This window comes from Peromyscus eremicus, chromosome 8a, assembly GCF_949786415.1.
Source record: "Peromyscus eremicus chromosome 8a, PerEre_H2_v1, whole genome shotgun sequence".
NCBI lineage: Eukaryota > Metazoa > Chordata > Mammalia > Rodentia > Cricetidae > Peromyscus > Peromyscus eremicus.
This window is the reverse complement of record NC_081423.1, coordinates 100,487,290-100,502,630: the sequence shown is the minus strand read 5'-3', so window position 1 is coordinate 100,502,630 and position 15,341 is coordinate 100,487,290.

The window sequence follows — 15,341 nt, the reverse complement described above, 5'->3', positions numbered from 1 at the left end:
GTGTGCCAGAAGCTGAAGGGCTGTCCATGGTTACAAAAACTAACCCTGGATCTTACTACTGTTATTAAAAAAAGCTTTGGATGTTGAAAAACAGGGTAAAATAAAATGAAGCAGGATAGAAGATACCAAATGTCAACTGCTAGCCTCCACACCACACACACCACTCACACACTACACACACACACACACATCACACACACATATCACACACACACACACACATCACACACAAACATATCTCACACACACACACTTCCCCTCTCTCACACACACATTCACCCACACACACACATATTCCCCCCTCTTACACACATTCCCCTTTCTCACATACACTCTCCCCTCTCTTATACACACACATTCACACACACACACACACTCTCTCTCACACACACATACACACACACTCTTTTTCAAAACTGCCTTTACTGCTGTTCAACAAAGCACCCCACCCCAGCCCACACACCTGCTCTGGCACCGCAGCAGGGCTACGTGATCTAGCACAAAGCCTACTTGATGATAATGACCGAGTACCTCCTGAAACCTGTGGAGCAGCAGAGTGAAAAGCGGGAAGGTCATGTGTGCACTTTGCACCGTCCTGAGATCAGGAGGCCACTCGGTCAATTAGATGGCGACCTCTATATCGAGGCTTGAGAAATCTTGGGACATCAGCCTGCCTTGCAAGGCTGTTTTTTCCCCTGGTTTGAACTGGGCTGTTGGGGAGGGGTGCTTATTTTTGTTTTTCAAAATGTTATTATCTCATTCTTGCTCATTGTGCAATAAATAAATTGTCCTTCTGCAATAAATCCCACTGTCCCCCCATTCAGGGGTCTGCCCCAGAACAGCTGAGGCACAAGCAAAACCTTTCAGCTGTTTGTCTGCCTGTGGTTTTCCCAGGCACTCAGCACATCCTACTGAGTGAGAGAAGTGGGGCTGACCTCGGGCTCCTGCTGCCCAGCCCAGCTTTCTGCCCACGGGAGGCTGTGTCTCGGCACCTGCTCAGCAGCTTGCCCAGTCAGGGGTTGATGGCTCCTGGCACACTCCAGCCTCCATGCCATCATCGAAGCCACCTGCTCTGTCTTCCACAGTGAAAGGACACCACCTGGGATGTCTGTCTTTGAGTCCTGTACCCCTTACTCTATTATAATCACACAGGCAGTATGAAATGAGCGTTATGGGAAGGCCTAACCAGTGTGGAATGGACCCATGTTATCATACTGCAGCTTTAAAGAAACAGCTATATCTCCAAGGGGGAGAGTTCCGTAAGTCTGACGACAGCCCACCCGTGCCAACATAATAAGGAAGCCCCTCTGTCTTGACCCTCACAGAAAATGCATCCTGCCCCCTGGTATTTGCACCAGCCTTTTCCTCCACCCCACGTCACGTAGCTCCCCACCTTACAGACCTGCCCAGCCAGCATCCTACAGAGCTCTCATCCATTGTATAGAACAGAGGACGGTCCACTCTTTATTACAGAGCAAAGTCAACCCCGGGGCAGGGCCTTGGGTTTATCCTCAGCCTCACAAAGAACCATGTCACCTTGGTAGATCCATTTGATAGATGGTGTGGCCTTTCACGGTACTTCCACAAGAGTGAAGTTCCATCCCCCACCCTGCTGGGTCTCCTCACTCACCCCTCTCCTCTAGAGACCCCTCAACACTCCACTCATATTACCAGACTAGCCTGCATCCTGCAGTCATCTTAGAATACACTTCCAGGCAGTCATACATATTTAAAACATGTGTATGTACTTGTATGATGTTGTGTTTTATAAAAACGGTACCATGTTGTAAAAATTATCCTATGTTTTGGGTTTTTTTTTAATCAGCAGTACATTTTTTAATTGAGCTTTTGGGGGGCAAGAGAGATGGCTCAGCACTTAAGAGCATTTGCTGCTCTTGCAGAGGTCTTGGTTTGTTTCCCAGAACCTACATAATGGCTCACAACCATCTGTAATTCCAGTCCTGGCCTCCAGGGGTACCAGGCATGCACACAGTGCACATACAGGCAAAAATAAGATAAAGCTACATTGAGCCATTGATCTATGTAGCTCTAATTTATCCCTTTTCTCTGATATTTTTTGTTTTTTGAGATAGGGTCTTTCTATGTAGCCCTAACCTGTCCTGGAACTCACTATGGAGACCAGGCTGGCCTCGAACTCATGGAGATCCACCTGTCTCTGCTTCTTGAGTGCTGGGATTAAAGATATGGACTACTGCAAGCTTGGCTGCTATTTAACATGCTTTTTTGCTTTTTTTTTTTTTTTTTTTTTTTTGAGACAAGGTTTCTCTGTGTAGCCCTGGCTGTCCTGGAACGCTGTAGACCACACTGACGTTGAACTTACAGAGATCCACCTGCCTCTGCCTCTTGAGTGCTGGGACTGAAGGCGTGTGCCACCACTGCCTGGCTTTGTCACTTTTAAAATGTTAAAGTGAATACCTTCATAAAACAGCTTCCTGGGTGCACATGCTTTTTTCTTTTTATGGTGAAAATGTAGGAGAGCCGCTGATGGTAGAACACTTATAATTTCAGATGTTTTAAGATATTTAAAACGCACACACGTCCGCATGCCACAGCACCCTGCAGAGATACAGAGAGCAGGTTTGGGCATCAGTTCCTTCCTTCCACCTGTGGAGACAGTGCTGCTGTCCGCTGCTGCACTGTGCACTCTCTGCCTATTCTGTCTCCACCTCCCATCCTAACTGTAGGAATGCTGGGATTATAGACATGTGCCACAGAATTTGGCTTTTCAGTGGGTTCTAAGGATCCAAACTCTGGTTATCAAGCTTGTGCGGTGCAATGATCTGCTTTAATTGCCCACCTGATACAACCTAGAATTATCTGGGAAGACAGTCTTATTGAGGGATTGTCTACACTGGGTTGGTGGGTGGGCTTGTCTGGAGCGGATTATCCTAAGTTAATTGACACTGGAAGACCCAGTCCATCGTGGGCAGCCCCATTCCCTAGGCAGGGGCTCCTGAACTGTATAAAGTGAAGAAATGGAGCTGAGCACAAGCAAGTGAGCATGTGTGAGTTCATTCTTCTCTGCTCTTGACTCCAGCGGATTTGATGTGATAAGACCCTGCCTTGACTTCCCCACAGTGATGGACAGTAACCTGGACCTGGAGGCCCTTTGTCCCCAAGTTGCTTTTTGTCAGGGCACTCAGCAAACATTTGTACCCACTGAGCCATCTTCCTAGCCCCACATTTTCATTTTGCTGTGGATTTTTTTTTTTTTGAGATAGTGTCTCACTACATAGATCTAGCTGTCCCAGAACTTGCCTCTGCCACTGAGTGCTGGAATCAAAGATATGCACCACAAAGTGCCTTCCAAAGGGGCTCAGCCACAGAATCCCCTGCCCCTAGCTTGGGATCAGTATGATTTTCCCCAAAGCCTCTTAGACACGGATGCTGGACTTGCTTCCTACTCCCCTGACGGGTGGACGCCAGGTACAACTGTTGGTTTGACGTCACATTGCATAATCTTTAGGATTGTCCAGGCACCTGGACACGGCAGCTCCTCCGTGACAATTCCAGGAAGTTCTTTCTCCTCTGTTGGGAAGCGCCTGCTACACAGTGAGGATACTGATTTTCCTCCTCCATACATGAAGACAGCGCATGCATGTGTGGCTCATCTTAGCTCTTCACATGGCTCACAGAACAGGATTTGATATTTCCATGTGGACAGATGTGTGTGGCCAAGCTGTCTCCTGCTCAGCACAGCTATCCCTACATCAAGGTCACCCCTGCCAGGCTGTGCCCCTTCAGATGCCTCTGGGGAGGTGGGTCTCTAACGTCCACTGTCCCTTTGGTTAAGGACTTCAGATCTCACTCTTTCTTGCTGAGCCAATTTTTCTGACTAAATGTTTTCCTTGAAAAGTGACCATTTCATCAAGGTTTTCAAATGTGGGGTTTTAAATTGCTCCTGGTCATACCCTTGAATCCCTTGACTTAAAAGAAAAAAAGCACCCTTGCCCTGTGTGTGCTGTGCTCTGCACACAGACCTGTGTCTGCGTCTTTCTTTTTTCCTCTCCTGATTCTTTCTGTTGGCGGGCTCTCCTCTTCCTGCTTGTTTTCTGTCTCTCTGGTTTCTGCCTTTATTGTCTTGCCCGCAGTTTTCTGTGGATTTGTTTAGTTGTTCCTCCTCTGATTTCCAAAGCGGGACGTTCTGGCCTGTGTACTACGCGGCTCTGGTTTCGAGGTGAATATGGAAGAGAAGGCTCGCTTTAGCTTGTTTTGATTTGTTTTCTTGCTGGATTGTTTTGGTTTTGGGTTTTGGGTTTGTTTGTTTTGTTTTTTTAAAGACAGAGATCCTCTGTAGGCCAGACTGGCCTGGCACTCACAATGTGGCCGAAGCTGGTCTTGAACTGGGAGCAAACCCTCCTGTCTCAGAATCCTCCTAGCTAGGACTGCAAGCCAGCAGCCCCACCCTCACCAGCCACAGGTGCTCACGGGGGGGGGGGGGAGGGGGGAGGTGCTGCTTCATTTTCATTAAGTTCTAAAGGTTGTGTTCAATTCTACTTTCAGTTCCTACCTAACCTATCACAGAGGTCTTTGACTGTGGGGCTGGGGACATGGCTTGGCAGGTAGGACGCTAACTGCTCTTCCAGAGAACACTGGTTCTGTTCTCGACATCTACACAGTGGCTCACAACCATGTGTAACTTCAGTGATCCCACTGATACCACATCTCTCCTGTAGTCCATTGACTGTTCCAGGGGATTCAGCCCTCTCATGTGCTCCTGGGTTTTATTACTACATCTATTTATTTGTGTGTGTGTGTGTGTGTGTGTGTGTGTGTGTGTGTGTGTGTGTGTGTGTTCAGGTATGCGTGCTAAGGTGCATATGTGGAGGTCAGAGGACAACTTCAAGGAATCGATTCTCTCCTTCCACTACATAGATTTGGAGATCCTTTGGCCTCAGGTGTCTCTTTTAGCCGCAAACACCTCTCCCCACTGAGCCATCTTGCAGGCCCCCTAAAGCTTCCATTTTGCCTTTGACCTTCTCTGGAGGTTCAGTGTCTCTTATCTGTCACTGTTATCATTGGCTTATGTTTACCCATTCATCTACTATTTCTTTCGGCTGTACTGGAGATGGAGAGGGAACTGAAGATATGCATATGCTAAAGTAGTCCTCCATCTCATCCCAGCGCAATGAGACGGGGGTGGGTTTCACTTGGGTTTTTATCTCTGGAAAGACTATCTTTTTCCTGCAGTGCCGCCTTTGCTGAGGCCAAGTCCACAGTGCCCAAGTCTGTATCTGGGGTTCTCTGCACCCTCTGCTCCTTGATACCAGACCTGTTCATGGTATAGCTTTAAAGTGAACTGTGGTCTTTAGAAAGGCCTTCTGCTTTGAGAATCTCCAAGATTTACTTAATATTTAGAATCAGGCTGCTGCCTTCTACTGAGAGTCTGTTAGAAATGCATTTACGCCCTCGAAACCCCCGGTTGGGAAGGTGTGCCATCTTTACACAACTGGATTTCACAGACTGTGAGTGTGCTACATTCCATGGAAGGGTGGTGACATACAACCACTGGGATCCCTTGCACCCAGGGAACAATTGACCAAGGGTACCAGCTGCTGCCTTTTGGGATCCACCCTGACACCAAGCTGAGACCATGGGGAGTGCACCTTGAACCCACGGACCTCTATCAGCCTGGCCAAACTCTTGGGAGCTGTGCCAGCCCATCTCCTTCCGTCCCCTCTTCAAAGTGTCCAACTCACATCCTTTGAACACCCTCTGCCAACCTCCTTCCTGCCTAAAACCTTCACCGTCTCCCTCTCCCCAACCTTGTTCTTCTCATGTGCCCACGCCTGTTTTGAATGAAGTTCGCTTCTCAGAGGGCAGAAAACAACTTATTGCCTGTAGATTTTAATTTTACACTGCTTTAGAGCAGAGAGATCTCACCTAGTCACATTCACCTCTAAATGACACTATAAACCTGTGATGGATGAGACTCGGCACTAAGTTCTCCGCGTCCTCCCCCACCAAAAGGTGACATTGGCTCCCAGCCCTTCTCAGGGCTGGCCCTGTGACTTGCTTTGGCCAGAAGAATGTGGCTGAAGCGGCCATGGTGTGAGTTTTGAGTCTGGGTCTCAAGAAACCTTGAAGTTTCTTCCCCTCCTCCTTAGAGCACTGTGGAGGTCAGAGGTCACTCCATGAAGAAGTGGCTTCTGGGACAAAAGACAAAGTGGACAGAGAAGCTTAGACAGACACTCTGGGGCATCGAAGCCCTGGCAGCTGACGTCCCAGCCTAAGGCCATCTTGGAATACCCAGAAGCAGACCCAACGGCTGAAGTAAGCTGTGAGAAGCCCGGCCGATGACTGCCAGTGAGCCGGGTCCTGACATAACAAGCTGCCATTTTTCCTTCAAGATACTGAGTTTGAGGAGTGATTTATTACCCACCAATTAAAACTAACCCAGCGTCTGGTTTTTCTGTTTTGTTTTTTATTTTCCTTTTGTTTTTCAAGACAGGGTCTCATTGTGTAGCTCTGTGTAGATCAGATTGGCCTCAAACCCACAGAGATCCAGCTGCCTCTGCCTCTCAGCATTGAGTTTTAAATGTCACCTCCAGCCTGCTATTGGTAGAGTGGTGATTTTTGTTTTTGACATTTTAATGGAAAAGATTGCATTTGTCTATTTATAGTGTGTTTATGTCTGTGTGAGCACTCAAGTGCCACAGTGCTTTTGTGGAGGTCAGAGGTCACCTAGCAAGCATCAGTTCTTTACTTCTACCATGCAGGACCCAGGGGTTGAACTCAAGTCATCAGACTTAGCTACAAGCACCTTTGCCCACAGAGCCATCTTGCCAGCCTGTAGACAGAGATTTCTGTCCTGCAAGCCATTCCCAAGTAGCCACACAAAGACTTCATATTAATTATAAATGCTCAACTAATAGCTCAGGCTTGTTACTAGCTAACTCTTACATTTATGTTTATCCATATTTCTTACCTGTGCTTTGCAATGTGGCTTGGTACTTTTCTCAGTACAGCATGCCCATCTTGCTTCTCTCTGGATCTGCTGGCAACTCCCCTGCTCTGCCCTTGTTTCTCCCAGCATTCTCAGTTTGGCTTTCCCACATAACCTTATTCTGTTCAGCTATTGGCCAGCCAACTTCTTTTTTTAAACCAACCACAGTGACATATAGTCACACAATGTAAAGGAATATTCTATATTTGGCTTTGTGGACAGTCACCCATAATTTTACTATGTTACCATTAAAACTTTCCTTTTTAATTAGAAAAAAGGGGGAATGCTGTGGAATAATCCTTTTATTCACTGTGAATGTGTATTACTCTCATTGGTTAATAAAGAGCTGACTGCCTGATGGCTAGGCAGGATTTTTGGGGCAGAGAGAATGCTGGGAAGGAGGGAGTGGAGTCTGCAAAGTCTTCAGGAGTTGCCAGCAGATGCAGAGAGAAGCAAGATGGGCATGCTGTACTGAGAAAAGGTACCAAGCCACGTGGCAAAGCATAGATAAGAAATATGGATTAACATAAATGTAAGGGTTAGCTGGTAACAAGCCTGAGCTATTGGCTGATCATTTATAATTAATGTTAAGCCTCTGTGTGTTTACTTGGGAGCTGTTGGCTGGAAAGGAAAACTCCAACTACACTAGCCCTGGTGTAGTGATTTTTTTCCCTGTATTCATTAATTACCAGTTCTGATACTTTACCTATAAATTGCATGTCTTCACTGATAGCAACCTGTCAATAGCAACTTCATCTTTCCCTTTCCAATCCTTGCCACATCGTTGACTTTTCTTGCCTTAATGATCTGTATCCACGCTCCAGACCTCAAATAAAAGTGTACTGGTGTGGCTGGGGGTGGAGCTCAGTGGTGGAGCCCTTCTGTAACTGACAGTCATGGGCAGTTAGAAGAGACAGAGATGAGCAAGGAATGCTAGATAGATACTAGTAATTAGGCCTTGGACCTGTAACATTCCAACCCCCTCACAGTCACTGAAGTTCTACTCAATGGTTAGAAGGTGTGAGTCTTTCCAGGAGCCTGCCTTCACAAAATAAACCCAGTTTACTCAAGGTGTGTGCTTTTCCTCTGTGCAACTGAGCTGTTCAGGAGTGTTCCATGTTCACTCAGAGATTGTCCTGCTGTTTTCCTTTCTTAAAATTTTCTCATTGGGCTGGGCGGCGGTGGTGCATGCCTTTAATCCCAGCACTCGGGAGGCAGAGCCAGGCAGATCTCTGTAAGTTTGAGGCCAGCCTGGTTTACAGAGTGAGATCCAGGACAGGCACCAAAACTACACAGAGAAACCCTGTCTCAAAAAACCAAAAACCAAAACAAAAAACAACAACAAAAAAATTTATTTTCTCATCTGGCTTTAGAATCAGGCTATTTTAGGACTGCATCATTAAAACATGGGGGAAGATCCCCTTTTCCCTTTTCTGGAATAGCTTGCTCAAGATTATCATAATTGTTCTGTAATTTAGCTTATTCACATAACAGCAGAATCCAGAGAGGTGGCTCATTGGTTAAAAGCACTTGCTGCAATTGCTGAGGACCAGATTTGGTTCCCAACACACATGGCACCTCACAACCACTGTAGCTCCAGTTCCAGGGGATCTTGTGCCCTCTTCTGGCATCCACAGGTACTACATGCACATGGTGCACATACTTGAAGGCAACACACACACATAAGATAAATAAATCTTTTTTATTTTTTATTTTTATTTTGTTCAAGATAGGGTTTCTCTCTATAGTTTTGGTGCCTGTTCTGGATCTCGCTCTGTAGACCAGACTGGCCTTGAACTCACAGAGACCTGCCTGGCTCTGCCTCCCGAGTGCTGGGATTAATGGCATGCACCACCATTGCCCGGCTAAATAAATCTTTTTTTAAAAGATAGTCTGTGCTGAGTAGTTTCTTTTGTGGTAGCTTTTAAATTGCAGTTTGCACTAGATATTCCTAAAACTATCCAAATGTTTCTACACCTACACTAATCTCAGGAGTTGTGGGTTTTTAAGGGTTGTCTATCTGTTTCTCAAGCTCACTGGCATGAAGGAAGGCTATTAGTCATTTACATCCCATACTGGTAGACTCTGCAATGATACTTTTTAAATGATTTTCCTATTCCATTATTTTATGAGAGTCCATGATTCTCTCCATCTCTGTGTCCCTTCTGTGTTTCAAACCCACAAAATCCACATGTTCAATTAAAAAAAAAAGTTGTTTTGTAGATTATATGATGAATTCTGCACCCAATTCGTTCTTACCCCGATGCCTTACTCTTGCAGGCAGCCTTGGCCAGGGGCACAGTGGTTCAGCTGTGTGATCGGGTAAGATCCGGAAATTACACAATAAACATGAACTAACAGGACAGTGCGCCACTTCTGGGTCCCTGAGGGAAGGGTGCGGAGGAGTCTGTAGGGAAGACCAATGACATGCTGCTCTACCAGCAGATGGGAGGGGAGGGAGAGAGCAGGAGAGAGGAGAAGGAAGACAGTGTGGGGGAGACAAAGTTAGGAAGGAAGAGAGAGGGAGGGAGGGGGAGGGGACAGAGAGGGAAGAAGGGCCCTGCAGGCTGTGCTGTCACCGGGTCGCTATGGTGCCCTCCCGCTCCCCTGGGCTGTGCGGGCTTAGAGCAAACACACACCGAGGGAACTTGGTGATGTCCCCTGATGCCGCCCTCAGGTTTCTGGTGGTCAGCGGTGGCGGCGGCGGCGGCGGAGCTCACAGTGAGGAAGATAAGAAAGAACAGACTTCATCACAATCAGCCACTCAGGAAGGGAAGTCTGAACTAGGCCAGAGGTGACGGGGTGTGACAGGGCTGCAAATAACTTAGGTCTGAACCCCAGATGGTTGTCCTCGCCACCCTTGTGCTCCACTGCTCTAGGTGATCAAAATCCCACCCACTGAACAGTGACTTCACCTACCACATCACCATTCTACTGTGTATCTCCACGATTTTCCTTTTAATGTCTGAGTGTGCAGTGAATATGTGTGGGAGTGGACATATGTTTAGGGGGTCACGGTACACAAGAGGACATCAGAGACAACTAGCAGGACTCAGTTTAAACTTCCCAACTGGTGGATTTCAGGGATCAAACTCAGGTCGTCAGGCTTGGCATCAGCAAGCTCTCAGCCATTTTGCCAGTCCTAATGATGTCCTTTCAAGAGGAAAAATAAAAACTGTGTGTGTACCTGTGTGTGTGTGTGTGTGTAACATGCAAGTCTGTCATCAAGAGGGAGAGGAGGATAGCGGGAATCCTCTTTTATGGAACTTTGACATTACTCAGACAAGGTCTCTCACTGAAGCTGGAATTCTCTGTAGTTCAGCCAGGCTGGCAGCCAACAAGCCCCAGGGATGGCTTCCTTTCTTGAAGAAAAAAAAAAAAAGATGGATAGATAGACAGACAGACAGGCAGGCAGGCAGGCAGATGACAGACAGTGTGTGTGTGGTGTTTGGGAGTGCTGCAGCACACATGTACAGGTCAGAAGGTGGTTTGCACGAGTCAGTTCTCTCCTTCCAACCAAGGGATCCCGGAGACTGTGCTTCTTCTACTGGGCTTGGCTGCAGACCTCTTTACCCGATGAGCCATCTTGCTGACCCCCATCAGTCCCCTGTCTCACCTACTCCCCCTCCCAGCACTGGGCTTGCAGGAGTGCATGGCCCCACCCAGTTGTATACATAGGTGCTGGAAATCCAAACTCGGTCCTCTTGTTTACCGTCAGCAAGCATGCTCATCCACTGAGCCACCTCCCCTCAGTCACACTGCCTCATGTTGGGAGGGGACAGCATCTCCCACAGCTGGCTTCAATAAGCCAGATCTTCCCTCTTGTTCCTTAGACCATCTTGTTAGATGTTTGTTTGTTGATGTTTTCAAAGAATCAGCTTCGCTGACTCTGCTTGTATCTCCTATACCCTGCTAGTCTGTCTCCGCGGTTGTCTTTATAAGTAGGTATTGCAGCTGACCAGCAAGTCCTAGGGAGCCTCCTGTTTGCTTCCTGGCACTGGGATCATGAAAACATGCTATGGTCCCCAGCTTCTGTGTGTGGGTTCTGGGGATTGAACTCAGATCCTCATGATTGCTCAGTGGGCAAGATCTGTATGTCCTGCCCCAAAGGCCTCATTTTCACATCATCAAGACACATAATATTAATATATTCATCTAAGATGCACAATCCAGCTGGGCGTGGTGGCACACACCTGAAATCCCAGCCCCAGAGAGGTAGAAGCAGGAGGATCAGGAATTCAAGGTCAGCCTTGGCTACAGTAAAAGTTCAAGGCCAGTTCAGCTTACATGAGACTGCCTCAAACAAACAAACAAAAAAAAGTGCCCAGTTCAGTGGCATTAGTATATATTGACAGAGTGTGCAGCTATGACCACGATTTAATTTTAGAACAGTTCATCACTCCAGTCAAAAGTCCCGTTAGTGGCCATTCTCTGGCGGCTCTTCTCCAATGTACACAGCCCCAGGTAGCCCATAATCTTCCTCTAGGGACCCCTCTTCTGGGTATTCCCCACCTGTGAAGCGGTGGGGCACTGCTGTGACCCTCTGCAAGGACTTCACCCGCTCAGCATGTTTGAGGCCCATCCCTTGCAGTAGTGCACAGTAGCAACTCACCCCCTCCACTGCTGCAACTCACCCCCTCCACTGCTGCAACTCACCCCCTCCACTGCTGCAACTCACCCCCTCCACTGCTGCAACTCACCCCCTCCACTGCTGCAACTCACCCCCTCCACTGCTAAGTAATCAGCCTCTTACACAGTTACCCCGCAAGCATGTGTGCGGTGCTGCCGCCCTGGACCTGCATGCACGAGGCTCTGTGTGGGAGCCTGTTTTTGTTTCTCTTTGGCATGTGCTTACAAGTGGGATTTCTGAGTCATGGCAACTCTATATTTAACATTTTCAGGAACTTCCAAGCTGTTTTCCAAGGTTGTTATTATTTTTTTTGGCAAGTGATGTTCACTTAGAATCAGCAGCAAATATAACCACTCTGGCGCTCCTCACTCACTCCTTCCTGCTCTTCCAGCTTTCCCTTCTACACAGTTCTCACTCAGTGAAGAACACTTGCAAGTTTTGTGCATTTGCAAATGTCCTCTCCCTCCCTCCCTCCCTCCCCCCACTCTCTCCCTCCCTCCCTCCCTTCCTCCCTCTTCTATCTGTGCTCCTACAAGTGAGTGTGTGTATTTGTGCTTGTGGGAAGCATGGGGACAATTCGAAGCTGCTCTGCACTTTCTAAAAAGATTGTTCTTTGACAATTTCATAGATGTATATTATGTATTCTGGTTACTCTCTCCATCCACCCTCTCTTATCCAACTTCTGCCACCATCAAACACACACACACACACACACACACACACACACACACACACACACACGTCCCTTTCCCAGATTCTATGACTCCTGGTTTTGTTTTGTGACCCATTTAGTTTTGCCAGGACCATCAGTGTTTATGTAACATGACATGACTCTGGCTATCTTCATCATAACTCCTGTTTTGCTGGCTGGGTAACCCTGGAGTCATCTCTACCCTATAGGGCACATCAAATCCTGAGATAGTCACCTGAAGGTAGTGTGCCAGCAGATGATGCCCAGTCTGTTGTTGGGCCGATGGTGGACATGTCAACAGTCTTGAGAAAGGCCAGTGTATTCTGGTCTCGCCTCACCTATGTCTAGCTTAATACCTGTTAGATGGTTGCTGTGGCAGCCTGGCTGGAAGATGTAAATGAGGAAAAATTTATCTGGGTTCCTGGTTTCAGAGCAGAACTGTTCACATCCTGGAGGATAAGATACATAGTTAAGCAGTAACAAGAAGGAACCGTGATGGGATATAACCCCAAGGACACAAGCCCTGTGACCTACTTCCTCCCAGCATCTGCCAATAGTCCGTTCTAATTACGAATCCATCAATGGATCGCACTAACTGTCCATCCATGGATCACACTAACTGTCCATCCATGGATCACACTAACTGTCCATCCATGGATCGCACTAACTGTCCATCTGGATCGCACTAACTGTCCATCCATGGATCGCACTAACTGTCCATCCATGGATTGCACTAACTGTCCATCCATGGATCGCACTAACTGTCCATCCATGGTTCGCACTAACTGTCCGTCCATGGTTCGCACTAACTGTCCGTCCATGGTTCGCACTAACTGTCCGTCCATGGATCGCACTAACTGTCCATCCATGGATCGCACTAACTGTCCATCCATGGATCGCACTAACTGTCCATCCATGGATCGCACTAACTGTCCATCCATGGATCGCACTAACTGTCCATCCATGGATCGCACTAACTGTCCATCCATGGATCACACTAACTGTCCATCCATGGATCGCACTAACTGTCCGTCCATGGTTCACACTAACTGTCCATCCATGGATCGCACTAACTGTCAGAGTCCTGATGAGCCATCGTCCTCCCGAACACACCCAAGAGTGCGTTGATCATCTCCTGAGAATATCTTGATTCAATCCAATTGACGGTCAAGATCAACCAGCCAACATGTGAAGTCCCACCTCTGGCTTTAGGGGGCTAGCGTCCACCTGTTTTGCCACCACACAAGACATACTTCTGTTAATACATGCCCTGTTAACACCTGCTTCGTGGTCCTGACTCTGTCCCTAAGTTCATGACACTGTTTGTGCCGACACCCGGTCCTCGTGTGCCCAGCTTGGTTCTCCTGAGGTCTCCCGTCCTCTCCTTCTGACTTCACCGTTTCCGTGCTTGCTCCCAGGCGTTTTCTTCTGACTCACTTTCCATGTGCTGATTTTCTGTTCCACTTTGACAGGGCATGATTAAATTCGTCCATGGAGTTCTCAATTCTGTTCGTTTGGTTTCCCACTTCCAGCGTACAGTACAGAAAGTATTGTTCCTTGTCATCACGTTCTTCACCATAGTTCCCAGTCTTGTCTCCTTTGATCTCTCCAGCTGTAGCCAGTGAATTGTTTTTTTGCTAGTGACAACTCTGAATCCTCCCCCTGCCTGGTGAACAAGCCTGCATTTGTGTGCCTGTCCTTAGCGAGCAGGCCTTCCAGCCATATGGACGGTAACTTAACGGCATCTCCACCCAACAGTTAGAAGGACGGTTTTCTCTGGTGAGGCAGGAAGCATTCTAGGTTCCCATTTGTAGGATCTCTGAAGAGCAGACAAGTAGATCTCCTTGCTTACACCGGCCGCCTGTTCCAGGAGAAATGGCTGGACTCCATCCCGTGCTGGGAGGGCTGGACACTGGGCCTCTTGAGGTAGGGCACTTGAGGTCACCCTGACTTTCTGGGATTTGAGAGGGAAAGGCACGGTCCTCCATTACTTGTTCCTGTGGAATGTCCCCTTGGCCTCTGCATCAGCCTCTCAAACTCGAGTGAGCTCACACTCTAGATGTTGAAAATTGCTTGCTCAGTAATGTTCTTGGACGGGCTAGCTCTCTGCTCCTGTTCTGCGTTCTCGGCCTCGGCCTCTGACTCCACCTTAGCCAAGTCATGATGGATGGATGACGAGGATCGTAACTCAGAAGGACCGGGATTCTCCAGCCCTCAACTGAAAGGCGTGGGGAACCTGATCATGTGTGTGGTATGTGTGATAGGAAGTTAATGTGTATGAGCATGTGGGCACATGTGTTCGTGTGTATGTGACCATTCTGTTACATAACACAGCAATGCAAAGTGCACAGTTAAAAGGTTCCTAGCAGTCACTGTGTTATGTAACCATGATTGGCAACTGGAGAATGTTTTCATCAAAAAGAAAAAACGATGCACTAGTACACGTTGGCTGTTGCTCTCTCATTCTCCCTGCCCAGCCTCTGGAGATGCTGGATCAACTTCATAAGATTTTTTTTTTTTTTTTTTTTTTACTGCTTTTGCAGAGGACCTGGGTTCAGTTCCCAGAACCCATATGCCAGGAGCTCACAACTATCTATAATTTCAGTTCTGATGTCCTCCCCTGGCCTTTGAAGACACTCACACATGTGGTGGATTTATATGCATGTAGGCAAGACTCATACACATAAAAATAAATCTTATGAGGGACATCGGGGCATCGGGGCACATGCCTTTACAGGAGACTGAAGCCAGAGACTGACTGCCACAAGTTTAAGGTTTGAGACCAGCCTGGGCTACAGTACAAAATACAGTCTGAAAATAGATAGATAGATAGATAGATAGATAGATAGATAGATAGATAGATAGATAGATAGATAGACAGATGATAAATAGCAAAAGCAAAAACACTGATGTCTGGGCATGGCATGGCTCTTGTACTCTTGAATGCACAGCTGTTGTGATTGCTCACACATGACTGGGCCCTGCAGCTCTCAGTCACAGAACTGGGAAGGGATCTCATGGCCACACACCCTTCTCTGAGGATTTATACCCAG